We start from the raw sequence: 26,042 nt of genomic DNA on the forward strand, positions 1-26,042 counted from the left end.
GAGGTATGTTTGAGCATTACCTTTAAAGACGTGGTGTTAGAAATTTCTAATCATCAACCTATTGCGGTTAAGTGTTACATGTTACATCATAGAAACATTCAAACAACTTTGCATACAGTAAAGCTGGTTTATGTGTTTAAATTTATTTTTGCATGTTGTGCTGGTTAAGTTCATTTATCAACTTGGCTAGTTATAGTGTCTACTTATTTGGCCAAGCAGGCACTGGCTGATTGTTATTATGAGGGTATTTCATGGATATAAATCATTAGAGAGTTGATTGTACCTATGGCTGATTACTTTTATGATTAACAAAGGAGATTGCCTTCAGCAATGAAAAAAGTTTCATCCAATCAGTTGGCGGCCTAAGAAATGATGATTTCTGCTTTCAGAAAGAAGAATATCTATCTCTACGTCAGCCAGCCAGCTCTTTTAGGAAATTCATCAAAGCCTTCATTGGAGTTCCCAACTTGCAGCCTGCCCTAGAGAATCCAGACTTGCCATTCCCCAGGGTCATGTGAGCCAAATCTTATAATAAATCTCACTTCTATAATAAATCCCACAGGTTCCCAACCTTCTCTTTCTCTGGAGAACCCTGACTAATACATATGTGTATATGTATCTCTTGTGTACGGTAATACACCCACATACACATACATACATACATTGATATTATTTTTCTGACCACACAGTTCCATGAACATCTGCAGCTGTAGAATGTAAGCCCTGACTGTAAAGGAGGCCATGATGCTTTAACTTTCTCTGTACAACCCTACCTACAAGAGGCTGTTTAATGCTGTTATCTCTTCTAGCAGTGATCATACATAGTGTTAGAATTTTGTGTGACTTGTTTAACTTTTCAAAGTGCATTAATAAAAGTCACGGCATTGTATTCTTTGAAAAACTCATGGGTCAGAGTTTAATGATGATGGTGAAAAGTAAGCGGTAGAGGTGCTGACATCTTTCCCCCTGCTTTCTGTCTTTGAATGTAAATTTATTTCATAGGGATTGCTTAATTCCACATTATATTGGATGAATGGTAAATGACCAGGGGAAACAATGTGCTTGCATTGCACAGGACGTAATATTTTGACTGACTCTACATCATCTTCTAGATGGGCTTGACTGATTCAACCCATCAGTCCAGGCACACAATTGTTCCGTTTAAACAGCTGGTCAGATGACCAAAATGGTTAGACATAGATGCAGCTCAAAGAAATGTCTCCCAAATACAGTTCCAGATTCCCCCATGACAGATTTTAAATGGTCCCAGATTCCCCCTGGCCATAAATCATTTTAAGGGATTGTTTTCCAGCCTCTTCTCCATTATGCACTTCTAAAGAAACCATATCCTCAGATACTCAAATTTATTCTCCCTTTCCTCTCTCTCTTGTTCTCTGTTTCTCCTCTCCTCTCCCTTCCTTTTATTTCTCCATTCTAGTTTAGTTCCTACCTCGCTGGGTTAAGACCTCTACTCCATCTTTGTTACCCAGGAATCCTTTTACATATTTGAATGGCTTATTATTAGCCAGTACATTCTGTTCCAATTTAATGTGGTGTGTCCTGCATATCCCTGAGTGCACAGAATTGGTAATTGGCAGCCTGGGAAGCTTAACAAAAAGATGACAAGACTTGCTGAGCCTCAATTGTCCTGCCCTTCTGCACACACAAATCCGATTTAGGTCAATGAAAGTTATGTAGATAAAAGCATGGAAAGGAGGCCTTCACAAAGCAGATTTCCTGGCCTCTATGAGATTCAAGCGTTCCAGGAAGTAGCAAGGAAAAACCTCTGGAAAGCGTTTGGGAGCCATAACTTAGGGTGAATATGCTAGAATTCTCTTTGTTTTTATTTATTTCTCAAAATGTGAGTCCTTTTGGTTTATGAGAAAAAAATTGGAGTAGAACATCAAGGTTGTAATAGATGACTAAGACTAGCTCAGTTGTCATGATTTTTTCTATTGTCATAGGTGGAAGAGAGAGGAGAGGAATGGGAGGGAGACAGGGACAGCAGTCTTCCTAAGGTAGTCAGGCACGGTGGCAATTCATCTCAGCTCATTCATTTATTCATTTATTAAAATTTTATTGAGCCCAATAAAATCGAGCCCACCCCTGTCCTGTTTTCCACCTCTGATTTCCTGGCAGGGATAGGTGTGGCACAGATTATTTAACCCCCAGAGCTCAGATCAAGCAGACCTTGGTGACTAAAGACAGATGTTCAGCTTTGAGCTTCAGTCCATCACTTGTAAAACAGGGATAATAATAATAGGGAAATATTATTGAGGAAATAGATTAAATAAAATATTAGATGCAAAGTAGGTTCTTAACCAATAGCTGTTAGTATTACTTATGGACATATAGAATAATAATAATAGTAAAGACAATAGTTGAGAATATTCAATTTCCTCATATATATAATGGCAACTAATAACAATAGGACCTAATTCATACAGTTATTGTGAGGAATAAATTTAAAAATAGATATAAAATGTTTAACATAGTGCTTGGCACATCATTTACCATCAGTTAATGAGAGCCATTATTGTTGTTGCTGTTATCATTCACCTACCAAAACACAGATTCATCCTTTACTTTAGTTAAAATATCACTCTCTTTGTGAAGCCCTCCCTTGTCAACCTCTCCTTCTTCTATGAAACTAATCATCTGGCATAGCCAAAGAGAAATAATGGGTGGCCCCCACAGGATGAATCCTCCTGCTCATGGGCGTTAACATGAGATAAAAGACATGCATGCCTTATACTTAGTACCATAGGTCTCTCCATATGTCTCTTTCTCAGGCCTCCTTGTTTCCAATCTTCCAAACTCACTCTTCTAGGTTTCTAGCAATCAGGCATTTGCTACCACTAAGAAGGTTTGTATGCCCTTAAACTCAGATCATTTCTTCTTCACACCACTTTGATGAGCAGGTATGCCACTCAGAGCTCTGCCTTATTGGAGAATGGTCCATCACTACTGTCTTGTGTACCACCCTTGAGTGGGGCCATCAGATCATTTAAACTTCACACCAACATACTGTGTGAACATATCCATGAGTCAGTCCCAAGTTTTTTCCTCCCCTATCTGTACCATAGAGAAACCCTCCGAACATAAGCCAATGGTTGTGGATTGAAGAGAGGTGTCATTGCAACAGATGTAGGTGACATGGCAATCTGAACGATCTGTTCATTTAAATCTGAGCTTTTCGGGCCTGACCCTGAATATGCCTACTTTTCCCATTTTGGTCTTCCTCTTCAGTCACTCAATGGATCTAATCACTCATGAAGGGCAGCTCCAGTCATATAGTCACTTGGAATCCCATGATCAGTTTATCAGTTATACCTAGGGCACAGTTTCACACCAGGGACTGCTTTTCAAAGAGCTGTCCACCTAGCTCAAGCACCAGAACACCATGATATCGAGCCATCTCCACTGATCCCCAGTTGCCAGCTCAGCCTTGCTGGCCATTATATAACTATCCCAAACTTCCTTGAGTGGTTAGGTGCTGCTTTCTGGCCTCTGCCATCTGCAAATCCTATCATCCTCATTGAATGTAGGGAACGCAGTGCCATGGTGGCATTCCCTTGTGCCCACCTTGATTCACAAAGGACAGCCACTAAAGATTTTCGTAGAGATGTCATTGTTTTTCTTACTAGTACATTCTGTACTGACTTAGTAAAGGGAGTGTTCTCTGGGTCCCCCAAACAACAGAGTCAGGTAGTGGATTCTGTAGTCTCAGATAATAAATCTCTTCTAGCATTCCTACCTCCTGACCCTCTGATTCTTTCCTGAATACAGTGTCATTGTATTAGATAAGAACATTAAATTAGAAGCTTCTAGGAACCAGCCCAGGTAACTATTAGACTCACTCCAGGTATCCTTACTAGGTCATTGAATGCTGAGTTATAATAGAATCTTTCTAATACCATTCAGTTTTTCTCTATCTGCCTTATCTTCCAGCCCTCCATTACAGCACCCTTTAGATCCATTCTCATGGATATTCCATGTAGGAAAAGATCCTCTTTTCCATGTAGAAAAAGATCCATTCTCATGGATATTCCATGTAGGAAAAGATCCTCTTTTCCATGTAGAAAAAGATCCATTCTCATGGATATTCCATGTAGGAAAAGATCCTCTTTTTGTAGGAAAAGAGGATCTCTTCAAATGCTGCCATAGATATGCCCTGGTTTTCATAGGTGCCTTGGATCGGCAGTTGTCTAACCTAAGTTATCACCTTTTTTTAAGATTTTCAAATCAGTTAACAAAACACTCATCTTCATGATATTTGTAATCACCATTGCCCAAGGCCACAGAAGTTTCACAGAAGCTAAATAAATCCATGCTTCACCTTCTGCTTGCACATTATCCCAATCCACCACAAGTGAGGATCTTAGTCATTGTGATCATGCTACATAGCCACAGCTATCACTACTCTACTTTGGGTACCAACTGCTTTGTGCTGGATTCTCCTAAAAGCAGATCAGGAGGAATTATTCGGGAAGTAACCTCAGGAAATAAATGAGGGGCCACTGTGAGAAAGATACATGGGATAAGGGAAAGCCATTGTAGGGTGAATTGTTGAGTTGGCTATTGTTGTAAGCAACTGATGCTTAATCCCACCTGGAGCTTCTGGGGGACTTTTTGAAATGGATCTAAGAACTTTCTGACCAGAATATAAAAGATAGAAGTAGTTTTCCATTAACTTCCATCTTCAGTTGGTCAACTTCTAGGTGACCATGGCTGAATGTTGAGCAGTTTCCCACAGGTATCTCATTTCACAACATCAGAAAAGTATGTGACATAAAGCCAAAGGTATGATGCACAGCCCAAGGCAAAGCACTGTCTGTTTGTATCTTTACAAATCTGGCCAAAGCCTTGCATAACTCGTAATCATATTACCTACTGGAGTAGATGGTGGATTGGGCCAAGAGGATTTGAAGTGGTGTACATGAGTTGCCCTATACAAGATCTCAAAGAGGTCTATCTCCACCAGCTTTTCCAAACCCTAAGATGTGGACTGAAGGAGAAGTTGACCAGTACATTGGGCGCTGAACATCTTCCCAGAGGAAGATGTGAAGGAAGAAGCAAAGTTTTCCTGATTTCCCTCCTAGGAAAATTTCCCTCCTAGGAAATCTGAGCTGCATTTATGATTACGCAGGTTAGATACTTCACAACCCCTGGACTGACGTTCACATCCCCATGATACAGACTGCTCCCCTTGGATTTGTCCTATACACCATATGCACATAGCTCATGATAATCTTTCTAACTTGGGAGTGGATAGGCCAAATTGTACAAACTGCTGTCCCCACTCTTCAGATTTCATGGTTTAGTTGAGGTCTCAGATAAACAGAGTACTGTGTGATAGGTGTAATAATTGTGGTTCATATGAAATGCTATGGGGAAACAAATTAGCAAGTGTTAAATACACTGAGGTTAGAGTTGGAGCACTGATTCAATGCAAATTTTGGGGGCACCTCCTCCCTATAGATTCTGGGAATACAGTGGCAAACTGTATCCCTACTCTCCTGGAATTTACATTCCAGTGGCAGGAGGCAGACAATGTGCAAAAAGAAAAATATCAAATAATGACAAATGCTATGAAAATAATTAAAATGGGGTGATGTAAGAGCTAGTTGGTAGATAATAACTTGAGCTTTGCTGATCGGGAATATCTTCTCAGAAAACTGATATAACTGAGATCAGAATGACATGAAGGAGTCAGCCGTGTCAAGCTCATGGGAAAAAGAACTCCAGGAAGAGGAAACAACTAATGCAAAGATTTTGAAGGAATGAGCCAGGCATGTGTGAGAAAGGGAAGTAAAGCAAGTCTGTCTGGGTCAAGGTGGGAGTGATAAGGAATGAAGGAGAGGTAGTCAGAGCCCAGATCATACAAGATAAGTTGGCTATGAAGCATTCATTCTACCCAAATATGCTGAATCATTTTTCCTATACCTCAACTTCTTCATCAGTGATATGGGTAAGGTGGGCCATGTAGAAGCATTGAGGTTTAAGGACTGACTGACGGACTGGTGGGGAGAGGGAACACAGTGAAGAAAAGATGAGAACTGGGGAGATGGTAGTGAGGTCATATCATTTATTATAACAAGGGTGCTCTGGATGTGAATGGATATGTAGAAATTCTTCAGATGGAAGAAGGGAGAGGGCATTTTATAAAGAAGAAACAGAATTTATAAAGCCCAAATATGAAAACATTCTGTTCTGATAGCAATGATTGGGACCAACTTGTACTTATAAGAATTAAGATCAAAGTCAAAGTGGCTATGCCAGAGAAGAGAAGACCTTGGAAATAGCCAATTAATTATTATAAATCTTATGAACATGAATATTTCCATGAAACTGCATCTGGAATTTATTTTATTCATTGGCATTGGATTTTTTCCATCTATCAAAGAGTCTAAAATATACCTTGAGTGTACATTTGGTACAGGGATAGATATTTTTTCCCAAGATTTATTCAAAAGACATCACAGACTCTCAACACAGTTCTTATTTTGGCAGAAGTGTCAAAAACACATGGCCTCCTTTGACAAAGGAAGTGAGATTTGCACTGCTTCTATTTTTGCCATTTAAGGCCAATGTCTCACCAAGCCACAGTCTTCATTCATGTCTGGATAATAATGTAATATTGCCCCCGTGTATATTTCCAATGTGTAGTATTCTCTCTGGACTATGTTTTGCCTGTTTTTGTTGATGGCTTATTGGATGTTGGAGAATAAATTTAGTATGATTCAGGGTTGCCCAAGGTTCAGTCCATACTATTTCCCCTTAACTGTTTCCATGTGACAAAAAGAAAGCTTTGTTTTAATGCTCTGCTCCGCCTAATTCACAAGTGTATAGTCTTGAAGAAGCATGTGTCCATGCTTGAAGTATGGCATCCTTGCACTCATGTGGAGTATTTTTTAAAAAAAAAAAAGGTGTATGAAGAGTACTATAAACTAGCCCTCTTAACAGGTGCACATTTTCCCAAAAGCATATTAATTACTCTAAACTTTATTGTTTCCACATAGCCCATCTTACCCATTTTACTGATGAAGAAGTTGAGGTTTAGGAAAAATGATTCAGCATATTGGTGCAAAATGAATTCACTTACCCTTTTGAGTACCTTAATTAGATATTCCTAGAACCCCATGTAGATTTTAGTGGGTCTAGTTAGCTAATAGGATCAACAGACATTTGAGGGAAGCCACTTCATATCAGTACCAAATTGTCAACCTTAAGCATTTTCAAAAGGACTGTATATATTTTCCTTGTTTCCCTGCCTTGGTCCTAGCATTTATTGAGCATCTAATATGTCTAGATACTTGTCTAATGTAATTTCACAGAAAATATTCAGTTCATTATAATTGTTCCATTTTATTGATGGGGTAGCTGAGGATCTGTCAGATTGAAAAACTTGTTCAGCATCTCATAACTAAAAAGTGGCAGAGCTGAATTTCACACTCTTTCTCTGACGTTGAATTCACTGCTCTTTCCACTCTATCTGTGGCTCTGGTGTACACGGAATGTCTGGTTTAAGTGGCTCTTCTAGGAATCACTTTGGAGTGGGAGGAATTTCATATTGGATTTCAAGGAATATGGCCTTCAGCACATAAACCCACATCTACCATGTATACGGTAGGCACAATCCATTCTAGACCCCTTGTTTTTCCATTCTGTTACTCCTCTCTCTTTATTGATAGTTTCACTCCCCTTCACAAAAGAACATACCTAAATCAGATTGTGCCCAACCAAAGAAACTAAAAAATCTGGAGGCAGACAATAGAACAAAAAAAATTCCTAAAAACTGAAATGGGCATTGAATATGTTCCAAAAGTATTGCTATAAAACTGGAGAATCTAGAAGCAAAAGAAGCTTCTGTAAAGGAGGACATACTTCACATAAGTCCACTGAAGGAGCCCAATAAGAAGGGTCGTGTTGAAAGTCTTTATGTAATGCTGTCTATTATACATTGCACAGTTTAGAATGGATTTCTGGACACAAAATATACATTATCACCTTGGCTCAGCCTGAAAGAGGGCTCTCTCAGGCTGCATGCATATTAAAGTGTGCAATCTTGCTGTTACTATGGGGAAATAATTTACAGGATCATACAACCTTCTGTCTCCTGTCATCTGCAGGGACCATGTGGTTGCTGGGGCTGCATGTGGGGACTTAGCTACCGAGTTAATGTCACCTACTGGGTAAAATTGCACCTAAGCAGAAAGAGAAGGCTGATTGGTCTTGGTCATGGCTACATGTGGAGAAGCTTAACTAAGAGAAAAGCCATCTGAATTCCCGCAGCTCCTGGAGATGGGGTGTCGGAACCAGGTCTGACACGGAGACCTACTTGGGTCTCAAAGCATAGGTTCACTCTGGCTGCTGTACACCAACATTCTGTTAGCAGGTCTGTGCTAAACTTCAGAGCATTTTCTTGGGACTCTGTTAACCTAAGAATGTAAGTATTCACCAGGGGCAAGAGATCTGGAAGCCAGGTCCATATTTTCCACTAGATGCTATTTACTTTGAGGTAAACAGAGTTAAGAAGGGATGGGAGGTGGAGGGAGGTGAGAGAAAGAAAATGGGAAAACAAATCCATTAGATTTCCTAGGTATCCTTGAATATTTGGGGCAAGTCCAGACAAAGTGGCACTGTCGGTATTTTGGAACTAGTAGCATTTCATAAAAAGATAAATTTGCTGTTAAGAATTTTGTCATCTCAGATCAGATCAGACCTTAGGTTTAGGAGATTGTCTACAAGACCCAGTCTGCAATGAAACAACTGTAGTCCTTAAGCAAATAACTTATGCACCTTAGATTTTTATCTTTATGTGCAAAATGATAGTTTGAATAAGATGAATTTCAAGACTCCTGTCTCCCTGACCCAAATCCCGTCATGGTGTAAGCTTCTGGGACTCTCCTGTCTCAGTATCCTGTGAACATTGTACAGCAGGGTGCCTTACACATAGTAGAGTCTCAGAAAGCAATGAATGGAAGAGAAGGGAACTTGTAGGAGCAAAGTGCCCATCCTGATGCATCAAGCAGGAAAGATTCTGCCTACTTAGGGTTAATGTGTCCATGCTCCTAGTTCTGCCCTGGAATACCACAAGTTTTCTGTCCTAGGAATAGTAAAAGTACATTTCAAGGCAGGCAGAAATGTCTTGCAATGTCAGCTGCTGAGAGGCAAAATCTGGGATTCTGAGATAACCAGGTGCAAGTACTGAGATTTACAACTGGTGCAGCAAGTTAAGTTTTTAGCCTGAGGAGTAATTAAGTGTTGCATCCTTTAGACTCACAGCAAAACAGACTGGAATCTCTTTCATCCTTATCCTGACTTGCTAGGCTTCTGATTTTATTTATATTTCTTTTTTTGCCTCTTTTTTTTTTCAGTGTGCTTCATCTTTGGTCATTGCACAAGGGAGACTGGCTAGGGAGTTAGGGGATGGGTTTCCTAGGAAAAGGAGACAAATAGCACCTTGACTTTGCAATCAAGCCAGATGTTAGAGTTCATTATTGAAGGGAGTAGGGGAAGAAGCCAGCTAAAGCTAAAATGAGCAAATGGTCAAGCTACTGTTCATGCTCTGCCTTCCATAACTGGTCAGCCTTCACAAAGAGGCATAATTTTTTTATCTTTTTATTTTTTATCTCCATGATCAGGTGGTGCACTGGCTGGCATTCTGCATCTATATAGCAGAGCTGAGTAGATATACATATATATTTATATTTATTGTATTTTTTTCAAGCATGTTCATCTGAAAAGGCTTGGGTTGATTAATATTTTCCGCTGTCCGGTAACCATGGCAATAGGGTCAGCAGATATAATACTTAATTTAATCTTCCAGCTGCCTCAGTGTGCTTCTCTGGTGTCCCGAATAATAGAAAGCCTTTTGCGCCATTCTCTCTCTCTCTCTCTCTCTCTCTCTCTCTCTCTCTCTTTCCCTCTCTCATTCCTTGTATATTATTATCTTTGCCAGTGGCTCCCTCACATGACCCAAAAGGAATAAACTGTTTTTTCCCCTCATTTCATTTTGTATATGCACTTAAAATAAATTCCTGTATGATTCGGCTTCCTACCCGAGCCAGTTCCCCCTTCAACAACCCAACCATCCTTCCCCCCCCCACCTCCACTCCTCATTGCTTCCTTCCCCCACCCCACCCCCCAACACTCCAGCAGCCAATCTCCACGGAATGACAGGAAACGTGGGAAGATCCTGATAGCTTTCATAGCTGCACCGTAAGGTTTATGAAATACACTTCTCGGCCAAATGAACCCATGCCGACTCTCCTCCCCGCCGCAGACCCAAGCGATTGGCTGAGAGCGCCTTGCTGGTCCGATTTGCTCTCCAGGTGGGTTAAGTGCATTGCTTTGTCTCCACTTGGCCCAGTTCCCTTGTCATCTCTTTATTTTCTTTCTCTTTCCCTCCTTCTCCTTCCCTCTGATAATTACCTTTCTTTTTTTAAAGCTACCACAGTTTATGCACACACTCAATATTGCGCTGGTTCTAGGAAACGGAGAAATGGGTTTTGAAATCTGGGTAGACTTTTATATAGGTACAAATCAAAAGAAAAATACTGTGGAAAGAATAAGGGGGTTGAGGTTTAAGATTGATATTTTTGTTTTTCCCGCTCTCAAAAACCCTGATGTGAATTCTCTGATTTGAGTTCACGTTTCTTTCCTCCTTGTTATCATCCTGCCACTTCATTCCATAGCTATTAAAAGCAAACATCCAGATTAAAATGATACTTTCTTCCCAAAGCTGAAGAGAAGTGGTAGTGGCGGGAGGGGGAGTCGATATTTAAAGGAGAGGGGGAAAAGAAGAAAAGTAGTTGGAGAACGGCTTGTAGAAAACTGTAACAATTTCTTTCCATTTCTGTTTATTAATCAGACTTTTACTAATCCTCTCATTGACCCAAACATTAAGCATATTTTCTCTATTGCGCCCCTCGCCCCGAACTTTCCTTGCTGTTGTTTTGGAATAAGGAACAAATTCCAGGGCAGAATAGTGCTGATAGTTAAATAAATGAAGAAATGAACAAATACCCCCTCTTCCTCTGAGGAACAGAAGCCCTAGTTCATTCCTTTGGGACTTCTAATTTTTCCATTTGGAAGAGGCTGTTCAAAAATGTCACAAAAATGCCAATTGTGCATCCATTGACTTTAGTCTGAAATTTAATCTGATTACATTTTCCCACAATGGAGGCTGCGTCCCCCATCTTTCTTTGATAATGTTTTTATGTAGATATGCATTCAATATCTTTCCTCTCCAAGGGCAATCCCCCTTCCCCTTATTCCCCATCTCCCCTTTAGGCAGCAGCACATACAGTTAAATCATAACATTGTCTCTAACTGACAAATTGGTAATCGAAAGCTGCGGGAGTCAGGGTTGGTTCTGGAGGAGAATGGAAGCACAGCTGTCAATCTCACATAGATGCCATTGTGGAGCCAAAACAACCAAGACCAAACATATGCAGTCAACCTTTTTTTCAGAGAGGGCTCATGTTAAGCCATGTGACATTTCTCAGACATATCCTGTACATATGACCAGTTATGATTTAAGGTAAAAGGAAGCCCATAGCTGTCAACGGGTCCAACACAGCAGAGATCTTCAGAGACAAAGGCACCTGTAGGTAGATTCACCTTTGGGCTACTAAAGCTATTTATATAAGTGACTGTGACATATAGACCCTGGAATGTAACCATGAAGAGACCCACGCAAACAGCTACACATGGATTATAGACAAGTGTGTAGCTCATCACCATGGCTACACATACCTTGCAGATGAAATTGTGGATGTTCAAGGGTGAAAGGCTCTGCAGTGTGAATGCTGACTTCTATTTTAGGGGTGCATCCATTAGCTCTGATTAGAGCATCCCTTGAGAAAACTGAAAAGGGGACCAACAGTCCTAGGTGAATATAACACAGTGGGCTGGCTCATCCCAGGCCATAAAGTCACATGACACACGAGTGACTGCACCACAAACAGTGTTTGCATCCTGTTTAACACCATTGGGCCAGTGTTTCAGGGAGGCTTTTTCGGGTTATAAGGAGCCAAAGCAATCTGTGTTTTAGCTCAATTAATGGAGTCTCTTTTAATAATACACAGGGAAATGAGGAAGAATTGAAAACGACCTCATCATAGTCAAGGCTTAAGATGAACTAGAACATCATTTGGAGACACTCATGGTCTAGTGCAGCCCACCTTCATTCCATGGGGGTTACAGACCATTGGCTCACTTATTCAGCAGCCGAGACCCATTCTTCCTTTTCTAGAAAACCCTCCTAGGTCAACACTCCACTGACTTCTCTCTCTCTCTCTGCTTCTGTTTCTGTTTCTCCTCCTGACACCACTTCTTTATATTCTCCTGCTTGCCTCTGCTGACTTAAGGCTTCATTACCATGTGACTTCTGTTCCCATATGGCTTATGCCTTCTTCCCATGTGGTTCTCAGCTTCTGCACCATCTACCATCTTTTGCATCCCTTGAAGGTCTGAAATTCACAATCCCCATGATTGGAGTGGCTAGTCCCCAAGCAATAAGCAATATGGAGCACCTTTTGGGGGCCAGGCCACTTCCTAGGCCACTGCCCAGAATCTAGAAAGGCATTTGGGTCAGAGAACCATCTCTGATGCTTTTAATTGTGTGGCCACAAGGAACAAAGTATACATAAGGGAATATAGCCATGGTGGGACCTCTCAGTTTCTCAGTCAATACGTTCAATTACAAAATATTCCAGGGTCCTCAATTTAACACTACCAAGCAGATTTTATTGTGCTTGTGGACACAGAGTTTATGAAGAAAACCAAGGGGAAAAAGTTATGTGTTTTCCTAGCTGCTTTTCTTAATGGCGTGTTCGAAATTCCCATTTGTATTTAAACTGGATTAACCACAGGTTTCTGGACCTACAGCCCCTTTTGCCCTATCAGTGACTTTTAGTGCTTTATCTTCAACCAATTCTTAGTGGGTTTACCTCGGTGGAAAGAAACAGAAAAGAGATAACCTTCTGTTTGTGGGAGGCATGCTTTACCAAAGTAAACAAATGGCTCTTTGCTTAAAAAAAAAAAAAAACCCTACTTAACAGCAACCAAACCTTTCATGACAGAGTCCCTCTCACCCCCCTTAAGGGAGAGATGCTGGGTATGGTCTCTTAGGCCAGATCTGGGGCCCAGAACCACCATTTCCAAACATGGGGACAGACGGACTCTCTCAACTTGCATCCTTTCTTAAAATCTTTAAGGTTTCCTTTAATTTTTGTAATTAATTTTGAGAGTTCTTTGAGACATTTTCCATTTTGTTCACAGTTTGAGTCCTGCTCTGAGGTGTTCTCAATAAATGTCATGGTGTCTTTGGCAGAATTCTTTCAGTGTAATAGATCCTTCGAAAGAGACTCATATTCCTGTTTAATTTAGATGCCTGATCTGATTGTCAGTTTCAATCCAGCGATGGCTTTGATTATCGACTGTGACCCATAAATCATAAGAACTCACAACATAGTTCAGAGAAGGGGGAGGGAGACAGCTGGTTAAATGTTTCAGAATTATGATGCTTGTAGACTATATAATTTCTTCTTGTGATTTGCTAGAATAGCTTTTCTTCTAAAACAGTTGGCTTCTTTCATTCTTAAGACAGGTGTGTTCCAGAGTCTCAGATAGTGTGTGTATGTTTTTAAGGAGAAACAAAACTATGCAAATTGGGATTAAGTGAAGAATTTTTGTGACAGTTTATTTTTTTCTGCATACTTATTTTCTTCTTTTAATTGCTGTGAACACCTTTTATAATATCTGTAGCTCCATTCATTAAGTTTCTATGATGGTTTTTACAAACTTTTTTTAGTCTGCTTCAGCATAAAGCTGTGCATCTGTCATGTTTGTGCATCAGGTAGATATTTGTACCATAACATGAGAAACTAACAAGGCAACTCAGCTGTTTTCCCAAATGTGTAACTTGGAAAGATCCAGTATTCCACAGTGTGGAAAACACAGATGTCCTCCTCCACTTAGGAGAATGCCTGTCAATCAGTTGCCACCTGTTCAGAAAGGGAACCACCAAATGCAAAGTGGCAGCCTGTCACCAATTTCCCAAATCCAAGCACTAAGTAACTCATGCCCTCTCATGCAAACTCATTTGCAGCCTGCACGAAGCAGCCTTTCTCCCTGGCATGTCAGCAGTTCAGTGGATGCCCCTCGGGTGGGTAAGCCTGCAGCTTCACTTGCCTTTGTTGGATGTGACCCAACAGAGGAGGTCATGGGCACAAGGAACTAGAATGGTGCCTCTGAGTTTCTCCCGCAGGCCATCCAATCCCTTGTCTTATATTCTCTTTTGCTGCCTGGCAGTTTGCAGGCTCAATATCCTGCTACTTAGGATGCAAATGAGATCCTTACTTAAATAAACCAGCTCTGCAGCTTTGCCCATGACTCCACCTCTAATTCCTGGGCATGAGCACATGGCTAACACATGTGGGGGCATGGTGAAATATTGTCAGGAGTGAAAGTGCTACCTGCTCCTTACTTCTTCCCTCCATCTTGTGCTGCCAGCACCATCAAGATCCATCCCCCACTTCAGATCAGACACACTCATTCCCCCAGCTGCAGGAAGTGTTGGAGGCTGTGAGTTATCAACTGAGCACTCTCTAGTTATTGCCCCTGGTTAAACCCCCTTCCCTAGGGGCAACCTGCATCCCAGATCTGGAGAACCCACTCAGTGGAGACCTTGGTTTTGTCTGCATCACAAATCAACATTTTCCTCTACCCAATCCTGCCTCCTTCACCCCAGCTAGGAGGTGTGGCTTCCAAGCACAATCCTCTACGAACTTCATGCATGAAGATATCCCTCACAGAGTCTCCATTCCCAAGATCCACCCCATCAAGTACTTCAAAAAATCCTGAGTTGTGAGAGGCATGGTCTGGTGTACTTGACCCCTCACTAGCCAAGTAATTATTCCTTGAGCTGACATGTGTATCCACTACCACTGTCAAATTTCACAAAAATGCCCATCCTATAACCGGTATAGCCGTCATCCTTCAGAAAAGGAATCCCTTCTTCAACTGTTTACAGTGGAGGTCCCAGGTCTTTGGAAAAAATATTGGTTTTATACTTTTTATTGATGCATACATACATATAAATAAAGAGCACAAGTCTTGAGTATGCAGCTTACAACTTAATTTTTCATATAAACTACCTATGGAACTGCCACCCAGGTGAAGATGCTGAACAGTTCCAGCATTCCAGAAGACTCCCTCGTGCCCCCCAGTCAATGCTGCCCTACCAAAGACAAACACTGCTCTAACTTCCATCACATCAATTAGTTTTAAAATAATTGTTTTGCATATTTTGAGTTTCTACCCCTCATTTATAGTCTTCAAAAGTCAGTGATTGCTGGTAGAGGATTCACCATTTCAATTATGCTTTTAAAAAACAATAAACACAGGGTATGCAAGGGTAGTTCAGTTGTAGAATTCTTGCCTGCCGTGTGGGAGACCTGGGTTCGATTCCCAGTCCATGTACTTCCCAAACAAGCAAATGAAAAATCAAACAAACAAAAAATTCAATGAATGGTGCTATAAGGAGGGGATAGTCACATGGAAAATTAGTGAAATATGACCCCCTCCATACAACATACAAAAAAAATTTTTTTAAGCAAAAATACAATTTAGGAGGTAGCATGCACAAGGGAGAAACTTACAACTCAACATTTATACCAAGCACCGAAAAGTATAGGCAATAGCCGTGTCATGTTGTGCACATGTGTAACTGTACAGGCATCAATAGTTTGCAGAAAAATGGTAACAAAATGTTACCCAACCAAGATGTTAAATCATTTATAACTTGGTCAGCAGGATGGTTAGGTTAGAGTTAGGACAGTTATTAGTCTGTGGTTGTGAAGTTAAATGAAGTTAAGCAATTTAATCTCCAGATCTATTGCCACTTAGTTTTTTCTAAATGTCATAAATTTTATGAGGCATCACCATGCAATCCTTATGATCCTTCTTTCACCATTGATATTGGGGGTTCCTGCTTTTTTCGAACTGGGGTCCCTGCCTTTTCTAACCATGCCCTTTGGGTTGTGCCAACCTTCAATCCTCTCCTCCCAAAGCTGTCACTAGGATTCCTAGGGAGTTTCAAGTAGCATTTCTTGCTATGTACATTTGAGAGTTTCTTTCTCCAGGGGGAAGAAATCTTTATTATTTTTTTTATATAAATATGGTTGCAGCAACTTCCTCAGATGCTTGAGTGACTGAGGTCTGGGCAAGGCTGGAAACAGATTAATATTTTACACCTTGTCCATGGGCTGTCGTGGATAGTAAAGACTCCAGGCTTCAGCCCCGAATCAGCCAAGGCCCCTCAGGAAAAAGAAAGTCCACATTTATGCAGGGAAGTTAATATGGGATCAAGTTACAAAGGCACTGGAAAAGCCGCAAAGCTAAACTGTACATGGTGAGGCAACCCAAAGACTAGCAACGGCAGAAAGCCATTTCCAGCCCCTGCCTAGAGGAAAAAGGCAGATTCCAGTTACCAGGACTACCTGGCTGGAACTAGAATCAAAAGATATCGGTCCAGCATCATGGAGGAGAATTAGTAACTTCTGGGGTTGACCCCAAAGTAGAGGGAACAGAGGAAGAAAAGGGGGAGAAATACCTGGCTTTTCCCTTTCAGTCTCCTTCCAGTGCCTCCCATTGGGTGATCCACATCAGCGGCCATTCTGCAGGAGAGCTTTGGAAGTGTAGTTTGCACACCAGAGCCCCAACAATACCAAGGAAGAGAGAGATTGAATCTGAGAGCAAATGGACTAATAACCAACCACCCCCTTTCTCATTCCTCATGAACTGACAAAGAGAAAACCTTCCTACCAGTTTAGTGTAGAGTTAATTTTGAAAGACGTGTTTCTAAACAAAGCAAAAGGCTAAATATTCAGTGCATCTTTGTTTTGCAGGAGCTTCCGGCAGGAGTCTGTGCTGAGGATCTCTGTCTCTTTCTCTTTGGGAGTTTATGGATGCAGCTCCATACTTTAGGATTTACAGGCTATCTCAGTTTCATAAATCAGCTATGTGCGCTCTGCATGTTGGAGTCTGCAAATTTTAAACTAATATGTCGCTCTCTTTCTGTCTAGTATCATATTTATGTTAAGGCTCCATAAATCGTGTTCTACGTTTCTACAGCACAATCGTGATGAAAAGTGATATAACCAACAATAAGAAAGAATGGAAATTAAGATGCAAGAAAACAAAATGAAATAAAAATTCATGGGCCCACCATTTAAAGCTGCTTATTTCAGTGTTGTGCACTGATTAGAGGGAAGATAAAGTTTTCGGTATGCATTTGGCCACTTGGCTGCTAAGAAATTCAGCCTGTCTTTGCCATGTCAAATGTGCCTGCTGCCAAGGTGCTAAGCATTGTTGCTGGGTCAGAGGTGATGGTGTTAAGCTTCTGAGCCTTAACGTCTTTTATGGGCCAAAATTTCCAGAGGAATCTTTAGAACCAGTACATTGCAGTACATTGTAATGGCAAACTGCCATTCTGGGAAAACAGATTTCCAGCTAGTAGGTGAAGACAGTGGTGCTCTAAGGAAGTACTTTTCAGGTTTAAGTTAGGAGTTTGCCTGTTTCCTGGCTAGCTTAGCAGACCAGAACCAGGTGGATTTCAGCAGTACCATTTTAACTAGACTTTTTGTCATACAGATTTTATTGTATTTTGTGTGCACAGCCTTCCTCCCTTTGTATCAAACTTATAGAAGTCTTGAATGTACGGGAGCTAACGAACAACCCTGCTAAGTGGTTCACTTGGCTGGTTGAAGGCAGTGATTTAAAAGGGAACCCACCTCAATCAAAGAGCATCTTCCTTTTCTTTGGGGGCATTTGCTTTTCAAGTTTGTTTATTACATTTGAGAAACAACTGAAGCATCAGGTGACACATTAGGCCAAAGAATAAAAGATAATATTTTAACATGCTAAAGGAATTCTGTCAGCCAGTCATAAGTATCAATCCATCACAATTATTAGAAACAATGTACTCTGCAGTGAAGAGATGCAGCCACCATGCAGGCAGACAGTAAATAAATTCCCCCTCAGACTGGCTGTTTCCTCCCCTTCCCAGGCAAAAGCAAGAAACTGTTCATGTAAAAGAGAAAAGATGAGAGGTGGAACTCAACAACACACTTGATTTTTTGGATAAGTCTACAGGTAGAGCTTGTATCAGTACTCCAGGGTCCCTCTTAGAAACACAGGCTGGCCTTGTATTTTGGAGTTTAATATGCTCAGAAAATGATGATAATACTAATCACTACATTTAAGCATCAGCAAAAACATTGACTTTGCCTGAGTGTGCACATGTAGATACCCACTTTTGTTTCTATTCCTTTCCTTTCTTTTCAAGTCATATCTTTATTAGCAGAGAGAGCACTGGAGGCAGCCCCTCTTTCCTGTAGCCATTTGCTTTACGTAAACCAGCTAGCAAACCGCTCCATTCGTATTGATGTAGTCATTACCACAAATCGCCACTTAGGGACCTAAACGAATTGACTAACTGGTTTCAGATCCAATACACATAACTTGATCAGACACAAAGTTTAAGTACACTTTGCAGGTGTGCCAACTGCACCTATCAAGAAGTGACTTTTTGGCTGCTAGTTTAAAGACGCCCTAAGGGAAACCCATGAGGAAGGTACATAGACCTAGGGGCAAGGCAGCTAGTCTGGAGGCTCAGGGAAGAGGAGAGAGCTGCCCAAGGTGGAAAGAAATGAGGTATTTCAGAAGGGAGCAGGAGAATTTCAAAAGCCACATGGATACTTCAGTCCAGGGTGCACTTTCTAAAGCTTTCATTACTATGGCTTTTTATCCTCCCTTGCAGTAGCTCTGAGGACTGAAAGACTGAGTGCCAGGTCACATGGGAGATGACTGAACTCAGATCAGAAAGGTCTCAGCTGGCCACAGGTCGGCTGTGTGTGTGTGTATCTGCCAGTGAGGCTGCCACACTCCCAAGAACAATGGCTTTTCAGCTAACTGTCTTCTTAGTAAGCAGGAAATTGCTTGGGTAGAACTGCGGAAAGACCCTGGGTAGAGCGCACAGTGTCAACTCTGAAAGGTCGGGGTTGGTCTACGGTGTGGCCAGGGCTGAGGACCACGTAGCCTGTTCTCCCCCTGCCCTGCCTGCAAACCCAGCCCTGAAGAGGTCACTGACCGTGCCCAAAGCGGTGACCCTCATGTCTAACACAATTCAACAATTACAGCATTAATTGCTTCTCTGTCCTTTATGGTTGTAAGTTTTGTGTTTCTACAGTCAACTTGGAAGCAGGAATGCTGTGTTTCTGTGATGTGAAGCTTTTCCTCTGAATATTATATAATAGAATTTGGGCTGGATGTGCAAGTGGAGTGACTGCCTGAACATGTAGCCACAGAAGTTTCTAGAAAAAAGAATAATGACAAAAATCTGTCACTTCATCCAGTGAGAAGCTGTGTGAGTGAATGCACGTGTAAATGGGTTGAGTATTGATAAAAATGAACCAGATAGGATACTGGCAGGAAAGGGAACTAGCTGTAACATATTAGAAGCAGATCAGAAGAACAGTTATAAAACAATAAGTGACTCAAGAAAGTCTCCAAAGTTCGAACAGACAGTAAGAATTAATTACAGAGAAAGATGTGGGTATTAGTAAACATTAAGAAGAAAGATTGCATTAGAGTAGGAAACCTTTGAAAACTGAAAGAATGATCCTGGTTTAAACATAGATAAAATAATTTTATTTGCCTAGTTATAATATAATCATATCATTATGTGTATTTATTTTATTATTCACTTGTTTAACATATATTTATTGAACACCTACTGTATAGGAATAGGTTGGTACCCAAGTAGAGTTTACAGCCTCATTCACACAGTTGTCTAAGAGCAATTATTGAAAACATTTGCCTTTGAAAGCTTAGTCCTTACAAATTGAAGTAGTTTAATGTTAAAGATGACTTTAAAAGTGATATAATAATAGCAATAATAAACAATAGTGTCCCGTATAGAACTCCTATGTGTACCAGGAACTGTGTTGGGAGATCTCTATACATTTTGTCATATAATTCTCACAAGCATTTTAAAAAAGGAGAGGCTCTTAGTTCCAGTTCACATTTTTGGCTTAGAGAGATTAAGGTGCATGTCCTGCTAGGGAGGAAAACCTGAATTTTACTCTTTCTACTCTACCATGAGGTTTCCCTAGCAGCAAAGTGGAATTTTGGCCAGGATAGAGAGAGACTGGTGTTAGGGAAGCTAACTAAGGGAATAACCATCAACACATTATTATTATTACTATTCTACAGGATATACCCCTCCAAAAGCAGGACAAGGGAGACAGAGAGGAGCATCAGATTCAGGAGACTTATCTTAGGTAAAATTCAACAGAATTGGGTAATGTGTGGAATTGTGAAAGTAGAGGAGTTTAGAGCTCCTTCAACGCTTTCAGTTTGGGTGACTGGAATGGTGGATGTTACTGACAATAGAGAAGATGTAAGGAAGGGTGGAATCAGAGGTAGGAGATGGCAGTGAATTCATGTAAGGAGAAGGTGGAACATCTAGATAAACATTTCTAATAGGTAGCTGGATATATGGCATTTGAGAGAGATTAAGTTTAGATACATGGATTTAGGAGCTATCAACAAAGTGCCCAAGAAAGCAGGAGTACATAGTTCCAAGCAAGCACTTGCCTCTGGCACCTTTTTTTCAAAAGCACTCAATGGGCATGATAGGCAATTGGTACCTCATAGACTATCTAGTAGATAAGGGTTGGCCCCACTGATTTTGGGCCTGATGATTCTTGGTTGTGGGAGCTGTCCTGTGCATTGTAGGATATTAGCAGTATCCCTGCCCTCTGTCCACTAGATGCAAGTAGCAAGTCCTTCCAGTTGTGATGCTCACAATTGAAAATGTCTCTAGATTTTGCCACATGTCCCTGGGGGACAAAATCCCACTGAAAAACCTCTGTAGTAGAACAAAGTTGCTTTATTGTAGTCCATATATCTATCCGTAAGCAAGCATATCATGAGATATATAAGTATAATAACATGTTTTGGATACCTGTGCTACTTTTCTAGCCAATGGGATTCGAATACACACATGGGATTCAAATAATCATACATGCAATGAAATGTTGACTTTGATATTAACTGTAAAGAATGCTGTGTAGCTCTGAATGCTTTGGCACCAGTGACTTTACCTATATTATAAAAAAAATTTTCAGGCATGTTCAAAATCACTTAATTACACAACTTTATTTTAGTGCCTGTGGCAGAGACAGCTAGTGCTCACCACCCATCCATGTGCTTTTTTACATTTATGAATCTCCCTTGCAATTGAGTTAGAGACAAGTGAGTAGTGCTAGTCAATGGGTTATGACAAAGGAGGTGACATGTATCACTTCTGGGCTAAAACAGATAAGAATCAGGTAACTCTTCCATCTGTCTGTCTCCTTGCAAGAGTAACCTCACAATATTCCAAATGCCTTAGCTTCAAGGAGGGGAGGGCTGCCCTACTTTGAATAGATAGGATGTGTCAAGCCACCAAGGTTTAGGGGTTTATTTGTTACCAGAGCAGAACCTGTTGATCCTAACTAATAAAAATCCCATTAGCTTTTATAGACAGGATGAGCAAGAATATTTTAATGAGTATTTTTTCAAAGGTATATAAACTTTATAGAAACATGACGACCACATATAAAATCTACATCAAGTAAAATAGTGATAAATGATAGTTACAGTGAAAAATCTGCTATCGTGTTGCATATTTATTCAAAGAAATATCAATTGATTCACCTCTGTAGTTTCTTCACTTCAGTAAAGTTTTTCTTCTCCTTAACCTCCTTCTCCTTCTTCTTTTTAACACTAGATGATTCCGTAAAATGGAGCTTGGGTCAATGAAAGGTGGAATTATGTAATATACCAAGTCATCTTGTTTTTAGATATATCATGTGCATCTTGAAGTTAATTTCCACATCGCTTAGATACAAATTTTCACTAGTACAAGCATAAGGGAATCACCCAGGTTTTTTCCCCACAAGTTTTTAAAGTTTTGCAAGAGGAATTAGACAGAACTTCACAACTCCATATTATTAAAAATATACCATTCTCTTCTTGTCTTTGGAAAATATTTTTTTTCTATAAGTACTAGGGTTAATATGACAATTCTTGAACTGGATATCTTGTTAGATGAAGCAACTGACATTGTTCCACCATTTTCATCTGCAGAGAATTTTTGCTAGAATTGTTAGCATGTCTGCTGACAAAATTACCATTAACTTCAGGTGCAAACTGTAAAGGTTTTAAGACACTCTTCCACAAATATGTGAATAACTGCAACAAAATTTTGTGGGAATTGTGTGCATAACAGAAATATTTAACAAGTTTATAAACAGTGCCTCTCATGTTTTTCTACTTGATATGTTTCATATTTATATAGTATGAATGGAGAAACCATTATCATTTTGTGATTTTATTGAAGTGCAGTTCAGACAAATTTTGACATTGTAAAACACAAGATTTCAGTGATTGATCCCTGCTCTTGAAAAAAATGCTAATGATGTTGCAATTACTATGAGCTTTGTTTTAGTCAGTTGAAAAAGCATTATCTGAAAATTTTGTTTTAAGCATTCTGAGTCACCTTTTATTCTTTTTATAAAGTGATGTTACTGTTTTTTCCCATAATGCTAATCTTTAAAAGTAGGAAGAGATTATTTTGAAACCAGAAATGACTTGTGAATATTTGCCCTTAGAACTGAATTTAGAAGAAAGATTTCCAAGATAATACTGCCTAAAGAAAGTTGTATAGGAAAATTGCTAGCAGTGGTATTCATTGCAATTTGGATCCAGTGCATCAGGTAACAAGGGTGTATGATGTTAATTGCTGAATTATTCCAGACCTCTGAAAGGCAGAATCTCAATACTTCTACGAATTATGCTGGATACATTTGGAAAAAAGCCCTAAATGGGATGATCTGGAAAAGATATGGAATCATTTCTATGTTGCTCATCTCACTTTGTCATAAAATGATCTTTTTAATGAACTTTCAGTTCTTAAATCATATCTTAATGAGAACTTGCTAGCCAGATGGGATAAAAAGAAAGATCAGAGAGAGTTGAATGTGCATATAGATTTTCATCAGGGATACATTAGAATTCCGTATATAAGGAAAATATAGACCTGCCTTCTTTCACTGCCAGATTCAGATGCTGTGATCAAGAGGTCATTTTCCCTGATTAATATCTTTTAAGGGTCAGAAAATGTATTGATATTATTCAAAGGTGAAATCTCTCTTGATACTTGGAAACTGGAGAAAAATCTGGAGGATTAAATAACTATTGAAATGATAATAGTTATTATAATAATAGTAATAAAGAGTTTGCTATGTACTGGGGACTGTTCTAAACATTTTGAGTGATTTTATTTAATCATCACAACAACTATATGAAATAGGAATTATTATTATTTTGCATCATGTATGATAAAGTCCCATCAGTCAAAGCAAATTACATGGCCAGGTCCAGAGTTAATGTGGGAGGGAATCACACAATGTTATAGATACAGAGAGATGTGATTCACTGGGACTGTTACTACAACAATCTACTACAGATCCTAACAAATGTCCTCCTGGGGTAGGTTCAGAAGGTATTTCAGTGACTACACCCCACAGTGCCACCCCCAAACTCTCCCCCATTAACTAAAAAATCTTCAGTTTGATATTCAAGATTCTTACCAGTGTGGCTCCTTCCTAAAATTATCTACCTATAAGCCTCTTCAGAAATCCTCTACTCCAGCCACTATCCTGATTCATTGTCTCTTCCCATTTCTTCAAGGTCAAACTCTTGTTATTTCTAAATAGCAAGCTATTTCAGGTTAAAGAACACTATTCTTCTGCTGAACTCCAATCTCCTGTACCATTTCCCATCATTTCATTTCTGCTATTGCAATGATTTCATATGTCTTATTTGTCCAAGTCACACACACACACACATACACACACACACACACACACACCCCTACACACACATATATATAAATACTCAGTAACCTGAATTGAATTGGGTTTGTGGTGAAAGGTATTTGCCTCTGTGTTTGTGAATTCCTTACAAGAGTTGAATTTGTTCCGTGTTCTGGGTAAAACCTGAGATCCTGAGGTGGGCAGCACAAAGCATGGCACAAAAAAGGATGTCTTCTTTGCAGCATTTGCAAATAAAATAAATTCCATCCCTGAGGAGGGTAACAGAGGAGAGAGGCCCCAGATCTGTTTGGAGCAAGGAAGTTGATGGGCTAGGATCAAAACTGCATCACAAAATCTATGATGTAAACAAGTACCATCTTTATGTTGAAGACTCACTGGGTTTCTGGATTGATGGACTTACCTGGAAGCAGAATTCTCAATGCAGAAACAGAGTACTGGAAAACACCTGCTCTCATATGACACTTTAGGCCTGCAATGAACCTTTTGGGTACTCAGATAGCAGTTATTCAATACATGTTTATGGTTCAGTTACTATAGGCCAGGCACTGGTGCTAGGCCCGGGGGACTAGCAAGAGGTCTTCCCTACTCTCGTGTTGCTCATAGCCTTGGAAAAGTGATTAGGCAATTAGAGAATTTTGTGATTAGTTCTAGTGCGAGGCAGTATGAGAGTATGCAGGAGGGAAGCTCACCCAGACTTGGGAAATCAAGGAAGGATACCCAGTGGAAGTAGCATCTACGCAGAGACCAGAGGAAGAAAATAAGGATGAATCAGTCTGAGCAGTATGGACAGAGGGAGTAGTTTGTGAGAGCAAGTATGTTTGGCACTTTGGGCTTGAGAGGATGTAGTTTGTAAGAGAAAGCATGTTGGGTTCAATACCTTGAAAGACACTGAGTGGATCTGAAGTTCTGAAGAGGGGAGAGAAATGAAGCTGAAGAAGTGTCTAAGACCCCATGTGCTGTAGGCCTTGTGACCCATGTCAAGGACCAGACCTAGAAAAAAGCTAAACTAATCACAAACTGGAAGGGCATTTTCATCAAAGGACATTTTTTTCCTAAAAGGAAAAATTTCTTCATAAATACTGGGGAGTTTTCTCTTGAGTGAATGAATGAATGAAAGTTGAAACCTGGATTTTACCTGATAGTTAAATGCTTTTCATTTAAAACTAGGAAGGAATGGAAGGGGGTAGGGGACTAGGCTGCATGGAGAAACACAGGACCAGTTAGTTCCCTCAGGAGGCACAGGAATATTTAGGAAGGCAAAGGGACCGGCATCTTGGTCTGCTACTTCTCTACCCTGTTCCTGAATCGCCTGTTGGTCAGATCTGCAGTGATATTGTACAAGCAATTTGTCATTTCCTCTTACTCATCTTTTCAGCCCTCTATTTGACTTTGCTATGACCTGATCTATATTTAGTTTTCTCATGTTTTTGATAATTTTCCAAAGCATGTAAGGAGCCATTAGTTTTCTCTTTACTCTTAGGAGTACAAAATTGGCAGAGTCCTTTTGTAGCCAGTTCTCTGAGGACACTTCAAACCTTATAAAAATTTCATTTTTTCTTCCTTATGGGAAATGCCGTCTGGCTTTAAAGGCATGTATTTGGCTGGATCTTTACAGTTAAACAAGTGGCAGAGTCTTATTCCTTTCCATGTTTTAACATTGTACGTTTTTATAAAATGCAAAATAAAAATAAAGTGCAAAAGAAATGCATGAAAGTTTCCAATGTGAATGGAAGAAAGTAAATGAAAGACGTATTTCCAGAGAGGCCTTCTTATACCAAAGGCATTCCTGTGACAGAACAAACATGCTAAAACAAGGGAAACTGGGAGTTGATTGTTTTAAAGGAGAGAATGCTTTTGGAAGCATTGTCCCTTCACCTCTCACATGCATATACAATATGCATGTATCAAAAATGATAACTTTTGGAGCAGTTAAGTGCTATCCTCTCTGATGCCTTGCCTCTCATCTGGGGCACTCTTGGCCCAAGATGACCATTCCCCTTCAGTCACCCCTTCCACACAAAGGGGTGATGTCATCCCAGCGTTATCTGATATTCCAGTGGCCCATCTGGCCACCAGGCACCCAGC

At 40.2% G+C, this 26,042-nt stretch overlaps 1 protein-coding gene across 2 annotated transcripts in view; it reads left to right on the forward strand.

The window, feature by feature from the left end:
• Positions 1-26,042, forward strand: part of ZFHX3 (zinc finger homeobox 3) — a 1,060,470-nt gene that overhangs the window by 404,861 nt on the left and 629,567 nt on the right. For both annotated transcript variants that reach the window (XM_077132887.1, XM_077132886.1), the window contains one exon: positions 390-514. The gene's annotated coding sequence lies outside the window, so the exon portion shown is untranslated. The remainder of the gene's footprint in view (positions 1-389; positions 515-26,042) is intronic.

This window comes from Tamandua tetradactyla, chromosome 16, assembly GCF_023851605.1.
Source record: "Tamandua tetradactyla isolate mTamTet1 chromosome 16, mTamTet1.pri, whole genome shotgun sequence".
In the NCBI taxonomy this organism is placed as follows: Eukaryota; Metazoa; Chordata; class Mammalia; order Pilosa; family Myrmecophagidae; genus Tamandua; species Tamandua tetradactyla.